This window comes from Aquarana catesbeiana, linkage group LG06 (assembly GCF_042186555.1).
Source record: "Aquarana catesbeiana isolate 2022-GZ linkage group LG06, ASM4218655v1, whole genome shotgun sequence".
NCBI lineage: Eukaryota > Metazoa > Chordata > Amphibia > Anura > Ranidae > Aquarana > Aquarana catesbeiana.
The window spans coordinates 130,769,267-130,789,463 of NC_133329.1; the positions used below are offsets into that span (position 1 = coordinate 130,769,267).

A 20,197-nucleotide genomic window follows, 5' to 3' on the forward strand; every position below is an offset into this window, starting at 1 on the left:
TCAGTAAAAGTCCAGACCTAAATCCAATTGAGAATCTGTGGCAAGACTTGAAAATTGCTGTTCACAGACACTCTCTAGCCAATCTGACAGAGCTTGAGCTATTTTGCAAATAAGGAGGATGGGCAGCAATTTCACTCTCTAGATGTGGAAAGCTGGTAGAAACATACCCAAAAAGACTTGCAGCTGTAATTGCAGTGAAAGGAGGTTCTACAAAGTATTGACTCAGGGGTCTGAATACAAATGCACCCCACACTTTTCACATATTTGTTTGAAAAAAATGTGAAACCATTTATCATTTTTCTTTCACTTCACAATGATGTGTGACTTTGTGTTGGTCTATCACATAAAATCCCAATAAAATACATTTACGTTTTTGGTTGTAACGTGACAAAATGTGGAAAATTTCAAGGGTTATGCATTCTTTTTCAAGGCACTGTAACACAATACGTTGTATGGCACATGTTCTGCAGCACACAATAATGTTCATGCCATGAGTTGTGCTGAAATCTGTGCACAAAAAAAGGGTTGTCTAATGCAGTTACACAATGCAGCAACATCCACACGTAGGACACCCAACGTTAGAGATGATTTATTCTTCCAAAGAAAAATACACTTTTGCACACTGGTACTGACTTGTATTCCAATGTGTCTCTTATCCCTCAATTTCTCACCATCAGTCATTTTGCCACGGCACCCCTGAAGATACCTTAAGGCACCCTGGTTGAAAAATGCTGGTCTAATGCAGCATGCAAAATACCACATATTATTGCCCTTTCGGTAACATTGCAAAAGTCTAGGGGGGCTGCATAAGTGATGAATTAAATGTGTACACTTTTCTATTCAATTAGAACATTTAGAAAATCATATTGAGAATCATCCAGTAAAAATAATTTGCAAGAAACACATACAGTATATGCACATTTAAAAAGCGAAAAGAACTGTGTGGCGTGTAATAGCCTCGGGGAACCAATTTGCCAGCCTTGTCTTTTATCTAGAATTTTCATTACTGTCTGATATGAGATACACTAGTGCAGCCATCACTAAATGGCGGCCTGCGGTCCGAACACGAACTGAGCGATGCTCCTGTCTGGACCGTCAGGCCACCTGTGTACAGTACCACATTCCACTTTTCTGTTCAGTAGTCATTGTTTGCTGGGGACACGAATGTCCCTGCAACCAATGATGTTGCATGTGTGCCCCGCCCCCTACTACTTACTATCTCGCGTCTCCCGGCTGGGCTGCGAGATACGCTGTGAGGTCACACTCCCGCCCCATGTTGTTTGTCATCTCGCGGCTCTTGGCTCTTACTTGGCCAGCCGCGAGGTATGCTGTGTATGCATGCCCCATCCCCTTCAGCAAGACTCTCGACGGGGGCGCAGCTCTTTCCCCCTGCAGCTTGTTACCACTGCTGGCTCCCGATCCCTGCCTGCCTCAAGGTATGTGGGGTGTTTACCACACTGATGGGCACATTTAATGTAATGTTCACTCTGATGGGCACAAGAAAATGTGCCCATTAGCATGCCCCTTAACATAAAATATGCCCATCAGTGTGCCCCTTAACATAAAATAAGGGGCACTCTGATGGGCACATTTTATGTCAAGGGGCACTCTGATGGGCATATTTAATGTTAAGGGGCACGCTGATGGACACGTTTAATGTAAGGTTCACACTGATGGGCACAACAAAATGTGCCCATTAGCATGCCCCTTAACATAAATGTAGGGGCATGCTGATGCGCACATTTTATGTTAAAGGGGGCACTCTGATGGGGACCCCTGATGTGATGGGGACACCCGATATAAAGATGCACTCTGATGGGCACACCTGATGTGACAGAGACACATGATGTAAAGAGGCACTCTGATGATGGCATCTAATGTAAAGGGGCACTCTGATGGGGACAAATAATGTAAGGGGCACACTGATGGGAAACACCAGATGTAAGGGGGCCTTCTGATGAAGAAACCTGATGTAAGAGGACACTCTGATGGGGACACCTAATATAAGAGGATACTCTGACGGTGGCAACTGATTAATGGGGGTAGTCTGATGGGGGCACCCAATGTACTGAATTACTCTGGTAGGGACACCTGATGTAAGGGAGAACAGTATTGGGGACATTTACAGAGAGCATGGCTTGCGCCAGAAAAAGGAAAGTAGACACGTACGATCTTTCATGGCACAGTCTTATGGTTCGGACCTTGGCCGAAATTTTTTTTTTTTAGTTTCCGGACCTCCTTGAATTTTAATTCACTACCCCTGCACTAGTGCTTTTTGCAACTTGTTTGCACACTTTGTGTTCAAGGTCCATTTTACCCTAAATTACTTTTTGAGCTTTCAGTTGATGCTCGTTAGTTGTCTCTTGGCAACACCTGATGTTTGAAATAAGGTAAGCATTTCTGGTTATTTTGGCACCCCTAGACATATCAAGATTTCAACTCTTGCAGTGTGGGGGGGGGGGGGGGGGGGCTCCACTGCAAGAGCATTTTTTGTTGTTGGCCTTTAAGCTGGCCTGCATGATTAAGATTTTGTTTGAAAATGCTTTTTTTAATGGTTAATGGGGGCAATTCAACGATTGTTTTTGACTGTAATGAAAATTGACAGTGAAGGATAGAAAATTGTGCTTGTTTCTTAACTGAACTGAATAAACTGTAACTGGTTATCTTTTTTTTATTTGGAAAAATAGTACTTATTGTAAATCGGGCTGGGTAAAGTTTCCTCCAGAATAAATAGATATAGATAAAAATAAAATAGATATAGAATCGAATAGATATATAAAGATATAATATTAGTTGGTGGGTTGATGAACTTATGTATTTATAAATATATTTCTGTACTTATCAATCTGTTGGTTATGTCATAAGTAATAAAATATACCAGTTTAATACATTTGGGAATCCATTCAAGATGCAGGTCTTGGCAAAAATTTTAAGGGCCTTCAAACAATATTTGTTTTCTTAGTTGCTCTGATAAATAATTTAGTTCAAGGGTTTGAATGAAAATCTAGCCATATGTATCTAGCTTTAAAGAGGTCTAATAGCTCAGTGGGTTACTAAGCCAAACCCACAAGCACCTACCTAAAACCTACCTAAAACCAAAATTATAGTTTTATCTGGATTGGCATTATTATGCAAAATACTCCTAAGCCTCGTACGCACGATCAGATTGTTGGCAGGGAATTGTCTGTTGACAGACTGTCCTAAAATCTGACTCTTAGTACGCTCCTTTTGACAATTGTTGTCCAACTTTCGGCCAACAAATGTTGGATGGCAGGCTAATAAATTTTTGGCGGTCCGTTGTCTGATTTTCTTATCGTCAGTACACAAGTCGGTTGCACAAAAGTCGAAAGTGCAAACACGCATGCTCAGAATCAGTGCTCACCAAACACGAAATTAGCAGAAGGGGACCAAAGGGTGGCACTCAAGAGCTGAAATTCCTCGTAGTATGCCACTACGTTGGTGTTTGTTGGCCGACAATTGTGACATACCGTTAGTATGCAAGACAAGTTCCTGGTATTCGCCCTTAAGACAAAAATCAGACGCTCGGTTGGCCAACAATCAGATCGTGTGTACGAGGCTTAATTGTGCATTTTTCCTGAGCTTGTACTCTTGTAATTACAAGGTTCACCAGTTGCCGGCTATAGTCAAGACTTGTTTGTTAGTCAGTATATATTATCTTTTTACTTGCAGCAGCAGTAGATGAAATTGTAAATGAAATAATAAAGTGGGAAGTTAATTGAGAAGGAGACGTCAACTCTGTTTGCTATACTACTGCCTTGCTTGCATTGTTTTCTTGCAGTGCCTCTGCCACGTTAACCTCAGTGTCACTTTTTAATTCTTGCGCCAGCAGTACAAAACAAAATTAAGGAGCTTTGTTCTCTTCTATTGATGTTTACTATTTACATGGTCAGTACAATATCTGTCACAAACCATGTTCTTTGGGGTGAGTGGGTCTTTGAATACATGCAATTATTGTCTCTGCTCTTGCATTGTTAATTGCCGACTTAACCTCTCCAGCCTTGTCCCTGTGGAGTTAGGTTATAAGCTGAATAATAAGCAGCCAAGGTGTGAATAAATTAGAATAAGAGCAGTTTTGATAGGATTAAAATGAAATCATTCTCTTGGTCTGAGGAATCTTGTTTGCAGTTTTAAATTGTCCATAATAAACAGCTTATATAGGGCAGGGATTATACAGACACTGATAAAACTTTCTACTATAAATCTATATTGTTGAAGTCCTTTTAACTGTCTCTGCCCCACCAATAATAAAAGCTGTATTCCTGTTTGTTTTCCTTGAACGGGTGGAACGCAGGTTAACTTTTCTAATAATTGGCCTTATCAACCTCTAATTTGTAGGTGGCTACTTCTAATTGATTTATCTAGGTCATGGGAAGGCTGATTTTAGTAAAAGCCTTGAACAGTAAACTAAATCTAAAACACCAAAAAGACAAAAAGGATGGGATTTACTATGGTGCCATAATTCTCAGGAATAGGGTCACAACCTAAAAATTAAATGTTATTGTGTACAAAAGATTAAAATTAAAAAAAACAAGCAGCAAAATATATGTTTGCAAGGGCCCCTAAGCTGAGCCACAGGGTTGACCCCTATATCTCCCTGCTAGTAGACCAGACCACCTTTTCTCAGTACATCATATTGATTTCATATAATTGTTAGGTCACATGAAAATATGACAGTCTTCAAAGGCAGGAGGTTCTGCATCTGTAAATTTTACATGAAGGTCCTGAAGGGTCCAGCGCGTTTCGTGGCGTGTCGCTTCCTTGGAAGACCTTAGGGTAATATCATATACAATAGAATGTGCCTAAAGATGATGCTGCATATTGATCAACAGTGGCAAGGACACCTCAGGGGCTATAGTTCAAAGACCAAAGAGTGGGTAGCAAGGAGCTTAAAACCAGGGGTCATCCATATATATGGAAACAAGACATATCATTAGTGGATGCCAGATATAGAAAGTAGTGTCCCAAACGTTGCCCCCCCCCCCCCCCCCCCCCCGAGCTGTGCTTAAGGGGCCTGCACCAAAAGTCTTCTCACTATTTATGAGCCAGCTGGTACTAGTTTCTTTTGTTATTTCTGAAATCAACAATAGATTGATAAGTATAGTAGTATATACTTATCAATCTATTGTAGCATCATCTTTAGACGCACTCTATTGTATATGATATTACCCTAAGGTCTCCCAAGAAAGCGACAAACTGTAAAACACATTGGGACCTTCCTGTATATTTTACAGGTGCAGAACCTCCTGCCCTTGAAAATTGGCATATTTTTTTATGTGATCAAAAAATGATATGATCTCAATAAGATGTACTGATGGAGGTCTGGTCTATTAGCAAAGGGATGCAGATAGGGCTGAAACAACTAATTGATCGACAACTAATCGATTATTAAATTAATCGATTACTATTTCCATAATCGATTTATCGGCCAGTAACATAATGGGGTTAAAAAAAACTAAAATGAGCCCTTTATAGTACAAAAAGAGCAAATAATCGCTACTGTAACTATTACTTTCACAGTTCTACAGTAAAAAAAATAACCCCTTACAGTAGCGATTATTTGCTTTTTTTGAACTATAAAGGGCTAATTGAATTTTTTCAACCCCATTATGATACTAACAGGTCTTAAACCTGGTTCACAGCTATGTGTTTTTTGGTGCTTTTTGCAGAAACGCACTACAGTTCATTTACATTATTCCCTATGGGACACATTCACATATATGCTTTTTTCAGCCACTGCATATTTGTAAAGGGTCAAGGACTTTTTTTAACGCAAAACGGTGCTTTTTTTGGTTCAATATACTTCAATGGAGAAGATACAGAAAAGCATGTAATGTTTTTTTGCAGCAATTTGTGTTTTTTAATCTGTCCAAAAACAAATTGGCCCAAAAAATTGCAAAACCGCAAATCGCAGCAAAATCACGTGCGCAAAAATCAAAACGCACAGCAAAAAGCACTGCAGAAACAGATCAAAAGCAAACGGCATAGGTGTGTACCGAGCCTTATGCTGGCCACACGGATCAATTTTCAGACGAGAATATTCAGACGAAAAATCTTTGTACATTCGCTGAATGAAAGAATGTTGTTTGAAATTTTTACTTGTTTTTAACATTCTGTTTTTAAAATGAATATAATTTCTGAACAAAAACCACATACATGGTCTGAAAATTCCTTCGACCAAGAAGCTTTCTATTATTTCCAAATTTTCCCGTCACTGTGGTTGAAAATGAACGTCGATTTGACCCCACTAACGATTATAAAATCTAACAAACGTTCTTAAAATGATATTTTTTTTTTGAAGGAAGACATTGTTTTTTAAATAAAAAAAATGTGATCTCTGCGTCTGATGATATTTACCAGATTTACCCTTTAATAGTATATACAGTATATTTCCTATAATAGTATATACAGTATTTCTCTTCTCTCTGTTATTCTCAGAGTGGATTTGATATTTTGCTCCCTAACCATATAGTTGGTTATTTATATTTACCACTGCATGGAGATATTTAAGAATAAATTGCCTTTTTTAAAACTTTAAATATTAACTAAATTATGCACCACACTCTTTTTAAGGCTATTAACTGATTAATTGATTAATTGAAACAATAATCGGCCAACTAATCAATTATGAAAATAATCGTTAGTTACAGCCTTAGATGCAGATGTCTAGTCTGTGGCTTAGCTTAGGGGAAATTGTGAATATATACTTAGCTGCTTGATTTTGTTAAATTTGAAACTATAGTACAAAATAAAATGTACTTTTTAAGATTTTTGTTTTGTGACTTCACTCCTGAGAATTATGGCACTGTAAAATGTCCTTTTACTTTTTTGTCTATTTGATGTTTATAATTGCAACTTGGGATGTGGTGAGATTCATAAAAAAATGTCATCTTCATAATATAATTAACTAAATTTAGCCCAGTCTCCTCATTAAGCTGTACGCAGGGCATGCATGACATCTCTGTCTACCCAACTGAAGTAGAAAGATAGCCAGAAGATTGGACAACTTTGCCAGTCAGTGCTCCAGCAATCTCTGATCTTTTATGACCATTTCTGTCTATTTATAATCCAATTATTGTGTAGGTTGAATGATTCAAATACAGGTATCCAGTAATCTATTGCACAGGTGGTTTGGAATAAGTCACATCATGCAGTATCTTTCTCTTACGATCTCCCCATCTTTACATTTACACAGGCATGCAAGCACATATCCTTTGCCTATTACAGTCTGAAAATGTGTGTTCTCAAGAATTCAGAAAGGTTCTACAGCAGATAAGAGTCCTGCTTTGGATTGTATGATTTTCCTCCCAGATTTCTGCATTTACCTTGCCACATGTTCCCTGCTTGGATCAGTTATATAACATGCAGATATGTCTTGTATATGACCAGCCATGCCCAACAATTAGAATATTAGATGCCAGTTTTCCCATAACTACAGTATGTATCAGAGCAAAACAGCTCAAACACCTTGCTATGCACACCATGGTAGAACAATGCCCAGGAGCCAGGTAGACACTACATATCTTTTGACAAATCATTGACTGTCCAATCTATGGATTACATTGTCATGGAACCAAACAAAAGTCGTTTTTCTCTTCCGTGTGACAGGTTGCTGATAATTTTTTTATTAAATCTCTACACGGTTCAGATAGAAAAAGAGTGGTCCTCTTCCCAAATTCAGCATTTCTTCCCTTACATGGCTCTGCAATGAAACCTTTGGATATGTAATAAAGCAAAATGTTACCTTGCAGCTTTGCATCCCCCTTCTTGTACAGAAAATGCTCCTCGGCAGTATGGTAGTGCAGCACTGACAGACATCACCGACCACTAGCAAACACCTTTCCTCTTGTTATCTGCTGTGGGCTTATACTGAGCATCACAGAGTTGTCACCTATTTGTATGATTTAGTAGTAGAGAAAAAAAACTTGATGGGACAGTCGACTAGAATTTAGACATCTCCTAAATGACTGTGATTGCAGCAGTGCTGTGCAAGAGCTCATTCCTTCTGTCCTTGGCAACAGACTGGTGCTTCATAGATTCCCAGGGTTGTTCCAATTTGTGTTTAGTGGAAGTGCTGCTGAACAGGCTTCCTTTAAAGGCTATTATTAACCCTTCCTCTTCTACGTCTGTCGGAAAGACTATGAAAGCATTTCAAAGATTCTGTTCCACTGTAATCATTTTTTTCTTTCCCGTCAGCCTTTGTACATCTAAGTTTGAATTTTTTATTTTTATTTGTTTTTTTATTTTTTGATAGCTATTTTTTTGTTTGCTTGAAGGTTTTTATTAAACTTGTATTTATGCTGTCTTTCACAGGGGAGTGCATAATGTCATGGTTATGTGAAGCTAAAAGCATTTTTGAAAGTGACGCCTTTAGCAAGTGATGGTAAATAATTTGAGTTTTTAGATTAATTTTGTTTAAAGGTTTAATTAGCGAGGCAGGAACCTTCAGGTATGGTCTAAGTGAACTTGGGCACCTGCATCCACAGGTGGAATCCTAAACACCTAATAAGCTGCAAGAGAAAAGATAATAAACACCTAAACTGACAAGTATGCCTCGCTAGCATACTTTATTTATCATTACAGTCTTAATGTTTGTAGGATTGATCAGATTAAATCGTATTGGTTGCTTTGCACCCCCTTGCAAATCACCATTATTGTTTGTGCTGTCATATTGAAAAAAAAAACGTGGGTGTAACAATTGGGTGGAAAAGGCCCCCCAATTCTACTTTTATTTGACAAGTTGTTTGTTTATGTGATGGGCAGTTTACCTCTTCCAATCCCCCTTTTTTTGGATGTATGGATGCTTCCAAAAAGCCTTTCCTTTTACAAATTCAATAAACACTATTGAAAACAACTCTATCTTTTTTTTATCAACACCCTACTTGAGTTTCTCTTCTACCAAGAACAACCTCCTGACAGAAGACCACCTGAGGAGCCCATGTAAAGCCTGGTACACACAATCAGTTTTTTTTTGCTCAACCCAGCAGGCTAAACCAAAGAAAACTGAGGAGCCCGGGAGACGCTCACTGTACTAACTATCTGATATTAGTACAGAGATCACCCTGCTGAGCTATTGGCTGAGAGCACTGATCGTACGCCGATCGGTCAGTGTTTTTCTGGCATGCCCCTTCGACAGAAGCCCGACAGGCTGCATACACATGGCCCAAATGTCAGTTGGTTTCTGTTGAACCGGCTGATATTCGGCTCGTGTGTACCAGGCTTAAGTCACAAAGGTGATGCCGTTCAAATGTTGCATGCACATGTATGAAGTGAGGCAGGGCTGTGCAATTAAGGAAGTGTTTCCTGATTTGTTTAGGCCAGGGGTAGGAAACCTTAAAGCGGTGGAGATCTACCTGAAAAACACGGTAGAATTCAAAGATCACCGGGAATAGTGTTGCCCAGTGTTACCTCCTCACACCTGATTTAAACCTCTAATTGCCATATTACCGTGTTGCAATTGCGTGCATTGCACGAGATATCGCCTTCTCACCACCTGTCAGCACACACTCAGATCGCTTTTCAGAGGAGCAGCAGCAGTGCCTGCTGCACTTATGAATGAGCCCTTCATTGCATTCAGCAGTGGCACCCTTAGGGCTTGTTCACACGTAAAGTTGGGGGTAGTAAAACAGCAGGATATAATAGAAATATATGGCTAAGTACAGCAAACCTGCACAAAAGCTGCAGGCACACTACAGCTACAGGTGTGGGTAAACTGAAATGCAGCCCTATATTATAAAGCCCAGTGTATTGCTTCACACTGTCCTGAAAATCTCTTCTTTCCTGCTGCTGGCACCACATTGGAGACCACTAGCCAGGATAAAAGGTGGAGATGGTATCACTCTGCATGGGACAGGTGCCAGCACTACAGAGGAGGCATCGGGTTATGTGGCTCCTGTTCCCTACTACAGCTCCAACTTAAGTAGTCCCTCTGCATTGCACTCTGTTTGATGCTCTGGAATGGCAAGTCAACAAGCCCAGACCGCAATCTACCAGTCACCTGTCTGCGATCTACTGGTAGATGGCTGATCCCCGGTTTAGGCCAATACACCCTCATGAAACTGAACCTGGTGGTTGAGGGGTGCTTGGCTGAGAATGAGAAAATGCATAGGTAGTTTTGTTGGTAGGTTAGACAAACAAGCATTGCATATGTCTATCTGTGCATAGTTATAAGCCATTATCTAAGGCTGGCCATATATTATACAATTTTCTCGTAGAATTTTCCTTTAGATTTACCAAAACCATGTAATATGAGGTCAAACTAAAATAGTTTCAGGGAGTATCAGGCAGGCCCTTGCACTGCATAGCTGAAGGTAAATCTAAAGGAAATTGAATAAGAAAAATGTCTAATGTATGGCAAGACTAGAGTATAACCAAAGGCAAAACTTTGTTTTTAGTTTTGGATAGACTGCAGAGGGATAACAACACTTGTCAGTTTTTATTGCTGTCTGTGCGCCCGTTACGGAGATCCACCCTCTCTATTTGTCCTGTTTACCAATTTTCATTAAAAGTGAAAGTAAAAAGAAAATCCCAAATTTTGGGCTGTCCCCAGAAAAGTAATAGAGGGGAAATCTTCCAATGGAGACACTAATTCTGGTCCCTAAGGAATCCTCTCACTTCCTGTTTGGCTATGGGACAGGAAGTGAAGGGAAATCTCCGCAATGGGACACACATGGCAAATAAAATCTGATGGGTTATAACCCTCCTCTGCTCTATCCAAAATGAAAAAAAAAAAGTTTTGCCTAAAGTTCTACTTTAAGTGTGTACTCTCAATATATCTTAGACTGAACTTAGAAAGGCACATACCTTCTCACTAAGGACACATTGGAAAGTATTTGATCATACAGTATCTCACAAAAGTGAGTACACCCCTCACATTTTTGTAAATATTTTATTATATCTTTTCATGTGACAACACTGAAGAAATTACACTTTGCTACAATGTAAAGTAGTGAGTGTACAGCTTGTATAACAGTGTAAATTTGCTTTCCCTTAAAAATAACTCAACACACAGCCATTAATGTCTAAACCGCTGGCAACAAAAGTGAGTACACCCCTAAGTGAAAATGTCCAAATTGGGTCCAATTAGCCATTTTACCTCCCCGGTTTCATGTAATGCGTTAGTGTTACAAGGTCTCAGGTGTGAATGGGGAGCAGGTGTGTTAAATTTGGTGTTATCGCTCTCACTCTCTCATACTGGTCACTGGAAGTTCAACATAGCACCTCATGGCAAAGAACTGTCTGAGGATATGAAAAAAAGAATTGTTGCTCTACATAAAGATGGCCTAGGCTATAAGAAGATTGCCAAGACCCTGAAACTGAGCTGCAGCAAGTGGCCAAGACCATACAGTGGTTTAACAGGACAGGTTCCACTCAGAACAGGCCTCACCATGGTCAACCAAAGTAGTTGCGTGCAGTTGCTCAGCGTCATATCCAGAGGTTGTCTTTGGGAAATAGATGTATGAGTGCTGCCAGCATTGCTGCACAGGTTGAAAGGGTTGGGGATGAGCCTGTCAGTTCTCAGACCATACGCCGCACACTGCATCAAATTGGTCTGCATGGCTGTCATCCCAGAAGGAAGCCTCTTCTAAAGATGATGCACAGGGAAAGCCCGCAAACAGTTTACTGTAGACAAGCAGAAAGGACATGGATTACTGGAACCATGTCAAGTGGTTTGATGAGACCAAGATAAACTTATTTATTTCGGATGGTGTCAAGTGTGTGTGGTGACAACCGGGTGAGGAGTACAAAGAAAAGTGTGCCTTGCCTACAGTCAAGCATGGTGGTGGGAGTGTCATGGTCTGGGGCTGCATGAGTGCTGCCGGCACTGGGGAGCTACAGTTCATTAAGGGAACCATAAATGCCAACATGTACTGTGACATACAGAAGCTGAGAATGATCCCTTCCCTTCGGAAACTGAGTCGAAAGGCAGTATTCCAACATGATAAGGACCCCAAATACACCTCCAAGACGACCACATGCCTGCTAAAGAAGCTGAGGGTAAAGGTGATGGACTGGCCAAGCATGTCTCCAGATGTAAACCCAATTGAGCATCTGTGGGGCATCCTCAAGCGGAAGGTGGAGGAGCTCAAGGTCTCTAATATCCACCAGCTTTGTGATGTCGGCATGGAAGAGGGGAAGAGGACTCCAGTGGAAACCTGTGAAGCTCTGGTGAACTGCATGCTCAAGAGGGTTAAGGCAGTGCTGGAAAATAATGGTGGCCCACAGAAAATATTGACACTTTGGGCCCAAATTGAACATTATCACTTAGGGGTGTACTCACTTTTGTTGCCAGCAATTAGACATTAATTGCTGTGTGTTGAGTTATTTTGAGGGGACAGCAAATTTACACTGTTATACAAGCTGTACACTCACTACTTTACATTGTAGCAAAGTGTCATTTCTTCAGTGTTGTCACATGAAAAGATATAATAAAATATGTAGCAAAATGTGAGGGGTGTACTCACTTTTGTGAGATACTGTATGTGCATAATATAAATCTTGGCCAGGATGTACTGTGATCCTCATCCAGCAATGAGAGTGGTACACGCACTGTATTTTTGATAAGTGTAAATTATCAAGATTTGCTTACAGATCAATTTTTCAAACATGAAGCAAGATCTTGCTGAATAATGAGTACCTTTAAATAATAAGGCGCTCATTATAACCATCTGTAACAGAAACATTTCAGTGATCTTAATGCTGTAATGCAAGAGCATGGTTTGCATTGGTCATGCAATCTTTAGCCAGCCTCAGCGTAAGGGTAGTGCTTGAATTCCATAAATACCAGCTAAAACAGTGTTAAAAACCGTTAATCAAACATGCTGACGGTGATTGTTTACCACCTTGTGGAATTGCTAGTTGCCTGCCATACTAATTTTCTATTATGTTTGTGTTGCTGACCCAGAATAAAGCTACACATTAGGAGCTGCTGACTTTGCTTATTGCATACCTGTTCAGGGTTAGTAGCTTAGAAAGTATTGAAACCAGGAACAGCCAAAGAACTGCTGTATTTAAAGCATGTCAGCATTAAAAGAGAAGTATGGGAATCCAGTTTTTCCCAGATTCATACTTACCTAGTTGGATGCAGCATCAGACCGATGCTGCAGCTGTTCCCACAGCGTCTTTGCACTGAGAACTGAACACCGCCAATGGCTTGGTTCTCACAGATCTCCGAGCGGAGAGCTGCTGACTCTCAGCATCTCTCATGCTCTGCTCCTCCACGCTCATTGGAGTGCTGGGCTCGCTGAGACTGCCATCAGTTAAGGCAGCTGGCGGATCCAGACTTCCTAAGTCAGGATGATGCGTTGCCTCGACTGATTGCAGTGAAGTCAGCGGAGAGAGGACTTTAGATCGCTCTCCGCTGAAAACAAGTCACAGGAGTGCAAATTGGATTGCACTCCTGTGACCCTTAGGAGAAGCCCAGCCTAAAACGCTCAGGCTGGACTTCTCCTTTAAGGCTACATTAACACCTAAGAATTGTGTTTTCAAGTGTTTGTTCAAGCATTTTTGGAGCAGAATTGCCCATTTTTGCAGCTTTTGTTGCTTTTTTTTTTAGGCGTTTTTCAACGAAAAGGTGTAGCATGCTGCTAAAAAGGGGTGAAGAACTGCTACTTAAGCATAAAAACTAACAACAAAACTCTTGAAAAAAAACGCTTGAAAAAAAGCTCATGTTGCGATTTTCAGGTGTCTCCATTCAAATCTGTGGGGACAAAAGCGCCCAATCCTGTTTGAAAAATAGCTCATGTACTTTTTGGAGCGACAGGCATTTTGCTATTAGCGACAGGACACGTGAGCAAGGGCTATTGAAAACAATAGGTTTTTGCTTGTTGAGCATTTTTTTTTAGGATAAGTTCACCTTTAAAAAATAATAATAAATGCACATATTTATGCAGGTAAAAAAAATATGCATTCATTGTTTTTTGTTACTGGAGCCTGCAGAACATTTCACCCATGGTCAGCAGATCGTGGGTGCCTTTTCAGAAATTAAGAGCATTAAGAGAATTTCACAGAAAAGGAGGAGAGTGGTGGCGGGGGACCCGAGAAGAGGAGGTTTGGGGCCGCTTTGTGCAATACTATTGCACAGAGCAGGTAAGTGTGACCTGTTTATTTTAGGAAAAAATGAAGCCTTTAATACCACTTGAACCTTTTTTTTACACATTGCGACCATAGGCCAGGTTAGGACCAGATAAACAAGCTATTATTTTTAACCACTTGACCTTCGGAAGGTTTTACCCCCTTCATGACCAGGGCATTCTTTTGCTATTCAGCACTGTGCTAATTTTACTGGCAATTGTGTGGCTAAAATCATTGGCTGAAATTAGCTACCAAACCTGTGTCCATTCACAATATGAGTTGGCAGTGGGTGCATGCATGTGGGTACGTCGCCCGGCCTGGAGCTGCTGCCCACCCGCAGTACAACTGCTGTGGGTGGAAAGTGGTTAACAAAAAGGTGATCCTAGTAAAGGGAAGATGGTGCCAAAAGTTATGTGCTTTTACTCATGGAAACCTTGCCTTACAGATAGAGAGAATAATGGAAAATGTACAAATTGTACAAAGTAGTAGTAAAGGCTAAACCTAACTTTTCTTAATACCTCCCCCTCCCCCTCCCCCCACACTATTCTGCATTCTCTGTATAAAAAGATCTGTATGCCTATCTTTTTTTAAATCCGGGCCAGTCATGTAATTCAGCAGCTCCAGCTCCCCTGTGTAAGGGAACTCTTGACAACGGATGTGAGCCGCGACGTCAACATTAGCCTGCCATGGCCTAGTCATTGGCGTTCCCTGCTCTCCCCTGCAGCAGCTGTTCACTGACACAGGGGAGCCAAAGCTGCTGGATCACGTGATCAAAGTGGATTTAAAAAAGGTAAGTACACAAATTTTTTTTAATACAGGGTATGCAGGATAGGTGAGAGAAGGTAGGAGGGAGCATTTTTAACAATATTTTTATTTATTTTTTTATTCTGTTTATTGCATTCTTAGGCCCCTTTCACACGATCGGACCGTTCAGGTCCGCCTGTCAGTTTTGACGGCGGACCTGAACGGGCGCTCCATGTTAGCCTATGGAGCGTCGGATGTCAGCGGAGACATGTCCGCTGACATCCGACCCCGTCCGATCCGCTAAAAGCAGACGTATGGCTCTACGTCCAGATCCGTCGCTGGCGGATCGGATCGGGTGAGATCTGACGAAAACGGACACGCTGTCCGTTTTCGTCCGATCCCTCCATAGGCGGCAGCGGCGCCTGACAAGCCCCTCCCCGCTCAGTGAGTAGAGAGGGACCTGTCATCCGCCGGCTCAGCGGAGATCAACGGACAGATCTCCCGCTGAGCCGGCGGACCGAGGCGGGCTCCGTAGAAACGGAGCCCGCCTCGTGTGAAAGGGGCCTTACACATAGCACAGACAATAAAACAAAACATAGAAGGTTAACAAAGAAAATAGCATAACAGACAACTTGAAGGTGTAACCTACTGTCGTGAATAAACATACCCTAGGATGAGGGCAGGAAGACACTGGATGCACCCTATAGTAAAGTGGTGCCACTTAATAGCTCAGAATAGCGTCTAACAACCATATATTAGATATAGTGAAGATTATAACCACAGATAAACCTTGTATTCACCCGGGACATAAGATCCGCAGAGAAAAGTAATGACTCACTAAGCTGTCGAGGGTTCTGCTAGCCATGTACGCCAAACCTTGTCATATTTCGTGGGACAGCCCCTGTTCATGTAAGTATCTTTGTACAGGGGAAGACTATTATTTACTAATTGATTCCACTGGGACAGGGGATGGGGGGGGGGGGGTTTCTTCCACTACATGGCAATATTTTTCCTGGCATATAAACGAAGTATCCCGATCAGTGTTCTCTTAGCAACAGTCGGTACTATAGTTTCCACTAGTCCCAATAGACAAACTTTCATGGAGGGCCGAATTGAATTGGAGGCGACCAGATCAATCAGAGCCAGAACCTCCCAATATTTCCTGACCTTGGGACAGTGCCAAAAGATGTGCGAGAAATCTCCCAGTGAGGTACCACACTGCCAGCATTCTGATGAGATATCTGCGTTCATCATATGGAGCCTATGAGAGGAGTAAAGTATACTCTATGTACTATTTTTTAAATTGCACAAGACGGTCATGTATTGAGACCAAGGATCAGAAAGGAAAATCCCAAAAGTTGTCCAGTCACCGTTGTCCAATGCAGGAATGTCACATTGCCAGAGCCCCTCTAAAGGCAATAGGGACACAAATATTAGATGAGAATATATGTGTATAGTGGGCTTCTCCTCACACTCCATTCGGAGTACTCGTTCCAGCCCCGATTGGACAACCATGCAGGAGGACCGTGGAAATTCAGCAGCAAAGGCATGGGAAAGTTGTAGATGAAGAACATGTTAATATAGGTAGGAATATTGTACATGGAAGGAGAGTTGAGATAAAGGGGATTAACGACTGATGTGACGCTATTTGCGAAATCATTTTAACACCATACATAGTTCAATCGTCCGATATCTTGTAAATATGCAACAGGTTGGGATTAAGCCAAATCGGTGTATTAGGGGATACTGTATATATGTTTTTTGGTAGCCCTCACCAGCTAGTCCCACTCTCCAAGCACGCAGAGTGGTTAGCATGGAAGGGGTCAGTTCCTAGGGGGCTTTTTTAACAGTATTTAGTTGCCTTTTTTTTCTGCTTTATGCCTCATGCACTCATTTGACTTCAGGCATTTTTTTCTGTAGCTAGTAAATTCTCCAGCATGTTATCCTATGTGTCCATGCACATATAGGCTTTTATCCGCGTTTTTGGCAGGGACGTTTTCTGGCTGTAAAAACGCTCTAATGCCCTGTACACAAAATAGGATTTTCCGACAACAAAATCCATGTTTTTTTCCAACGAATGTTGGCTCAAACTTGTCTTGCATACACACGGTCACACAAATCTTATCAGAAATTCCGAACGTCAAGAACGCGGTGACGTACAACACGTACGACTAGCAGAGAAAAATGAAGTTCAAAAGCCAATGTGGCTCTTCTGCTTGATTCCAAGCATACGTGGAACATTTATGCGTTGGAATTGTGTACACACGATCGGAATTTACGGATTTTGTTGTCGGAAAATTTGAAATCCAGATCTCAAATTTTGTGTGTCAGAAATTCCGATGGAAAATGTTCGCTGGAGCCTACACACGGTCGGAATTTCCCACAGCAAGCTCCCATCGAACATTTCCCATCAGAAAATCCTATCGGGTGTACGGGGCATAACTCTGAAAAATGCTGAAAAACATGGCTATTCAGCGTTTTTTGAGTCATAAGCTACTGTGGAAGTATAGTTTTGCTAAAAAAAAAAAAAAAAACGCAAACGCTAATGCATAACCGCTGCACACTCGCGTTTTTAATGCGGCATTCTACGGCTAAAGCTACTGGTGTTTTTATAACGTCCAGTGATCATAAAGCCAAACTGTCAGCTCTGGTTAGAGATGCTGAACTAACCATAGGTTAACCATAGGTTAGTCCAGCGATCTCCCCCTCTGGTTGTGTTTTAACAGGGGGCGGCCCCCTGCCAGAACGCTCCGATCAGCACACTCTGTCATTGGCTAAGAGTGCCGATCGGGAGTCGGTTGGTTGCTGGCTTTCCAGCATGCATGTCTGACAGAAGCCGGCCAAACAGCCGGCTTCTGTTGGACAGACTGACATACACATGGGCCGAATGTCGCCCGTTTTTCTTTTTGTTGAACCGGCCGCTGTCTCCCGACATTTGGCCTGTGTGTACGGGACTTAAGGCTTTTAGTGCCAGTTCATACTACAGCGACTTGGGATCTGACTTGTAAGTCCTCAAGTCGCCCCAAGTCGTTGGACATAAGAAATACAATAGAAGTGATGAGAGCCGTCTTAATGTACACTACTGAAGTCACTCTGACTTCAGAAAAGGTTCCTGTACTACTTCAAGGCGACTTGTACCCATAGATTTCAATGGAAGTCGCCTCCAAGTTGGATCTCCATCTATATTGAAGCGACTTTACAGGAAAAAGAAAAGAATTTACCAAGGTGCTCCCCACATTTACCCAGTCAACCCTCTCCTTCCCACAGAGATGATTATTCTGTGATTGGCCACAGCCAAAGTCACCTGTCCTGGAGGCGACTTTAAGTCGCATTGTAAGTTGCTCAAGGTCGCGCTGTAAGCCGGGTTGCCCCTGTGTGAACCAGTACTTAGGTTCATGTAAACAGTGATACAGTGTACTGCTCAACAGATAGTAGGATCTTAGATGTCACCATTCTGTGTACAGTGATACTTACTAGGTAAGGGTAACAAAAAGTATCTGTCCGCAGTACCTATTTACTGAGCAACCTTTATTGGTTTGATAAAGTTTTATTGTTATAGCATTCTGCTTTTATTGAAAAAATTTTAAATTTACATAACAAACAAAGAGAAAAAAAAAAATAGGGAAAAAAAAAAGAGACTAGCATTAATCTCATCCTATGGGTGCCAAGAAAAAAAAAAAATATGTACCACATTATAATAATATATAAAACATAAAACAAAGATATACCAACACACTGCAGGGGTCTCTGAAAAAAAGAAGAAAAAAAAAAATCATAAACAAGGGAGAGTTGAACAATGTCTTCAAACTTGGCTTCCTTGGAAAGTGCTCAGGGAATCCCCTGAACTACGGAATCTGTATGTGGTTTGGAGGTAGGATATGAAACTAGTGGAGAGGTGGTTTGAGTGAGGCGATCCTGGTTTGAGCAACTATTTCGGGCAGTGGATTTAATCAGAACATTATGGTCTCTTTTTTTTTTTTTTTCTTTCTCTTCATTTACTTTTTTTTTTTTTTTTGTGTTGTGTCTGTGTGTATGTTTTGTGTTATTATAGCTAATATCACTGTGGGAGTTGAAGAAAGGGAGTAGGAAATTATATATTTTATCTTATCTAAATGGAAGAAAGAAAATAAGGCAGGGATATCCCTATTAAGGTCTAGGGATGTATGGTCTTGGGCGGTGGTGGCGGAACTTGGTGCAGGGGATGTTTTGGGACCATGCCTCCCTTGAGTGTGGGAAGGGTAGGGGAGCGTGGCCGGGACGTCTGTGGTTCCGCGGTCCGCCATCACGGGTCTGGAGTATGACCAGGGGTTGTCTCTCCCTTGTTTGTAAAGTTTTAATGTTAGAAAGAGCTCCTGAAGCATGCTTAACATCTAAACTGGTCTAATAACATGATCCCATTAAAGTTTCTAAGAAACGAAAAAATAAAAATATCTGTTTAAAAAAAAAAAGTACCTTTATATGGAGTCCTCTTTCACAACTTGAAGACGTGAAGAAAATATAAAAAAAGAAAAAAAAAAAGGTGGTTGTGTAGCTACTGCTCCTTCTTCATAGTATTTCATAGTCTGCCATAGTCAGTGGGCACAGGCTCAGCACAGTCCCCAGTGAATGCTATCACTCTCAGCACAGGGTAGACAGACATTGTTTACTCTAGTTTGTAAGCTCAGTTCATTTGCATACTAGATACTCTGCCAGTTTCAGAAACTGAGACAGAATTTTTGGCGGGTTATATTTAGAAATCAGGGCTCACTTTTACCCTTTAGAAATTATAGAAATGCTACACTAGAAAGTACACTAGAACTCTTTAAAGCGGGATTCCGGCCGTAAAAAAAAAAATTAAAAGTCAGCTGCTACAAACACTGTAGCGGCTGACTTTAAATAAGTACTTACCTGTCCTGGGTGCCCGCGATGAAGGCCCCCCGAGGCCGACACGTCCCTTGGCTCTCTGGTCCCAGCACCGCCATCCTAGGTAAGGGAAACGGGCAGTGGAGCCTTGTGGCTTCACTGCCAGTTTCCTACTGCGCACGCGCGAGCGCTCTGTGAACGGCCCCGTGGTGTTCTGGGAACACACACAGTTCCCAGAAGACAACGGGGCCGCGGAATAGGAAGAGGCAGATTAGGAAGACTGCCTAGCAACAAGGGTTTAGGTAAGTTTAAACTTTTTTTTTTCAAATGTTTTTTTTTTTAATTTTTTTTTAGGATTTTTGGTGAATTTTTTTTTTCAGGGTGGCCCTCCACTTTAAGTATAACTGCTGTTTTGAAAAAAGTGACATTAAAAACAAGAAGCGGAACTGAACGGTTTAACTATATCATAAAACAGTTGCATTCAAGGCATGCTGTGAATCTGTGGTGGAACTACCAGTGT

The 20,197-nt window shown here is 41.3% G+C and overlaps 2 protein-coding genes across 3 annotated transcripts in view; one reads left to right on the forward strand and one right to left on the reverse strand.

The window, feature by feature from the left end:
* GPER1 (G protein-coupled estrogen receptor 1) overlaps window positions 1-8,626 on the reverse strand; it is a 39,507-nt gene extending 30,881 nt beyond the window's left edge. For both annotated transcript variants that reach the window (XM_073636802.1, XM_073636801.1), the window contains exon 1: window positions 7,763-8,626. The gene's annotated coding sequence lies outside the window, so the exon portion shown is untranslated. The remainder of the gene's footprint in view (window positions 1-7,762) is intronic.
* CHLSN (cholesin) overlaps window positions 1-20,197 on the forward strand; it is a 640,429-nt gene that overhangs the window by 179,956 nt on the left and 440,276 nt on the right. The window lies entirely within an intron of this gene.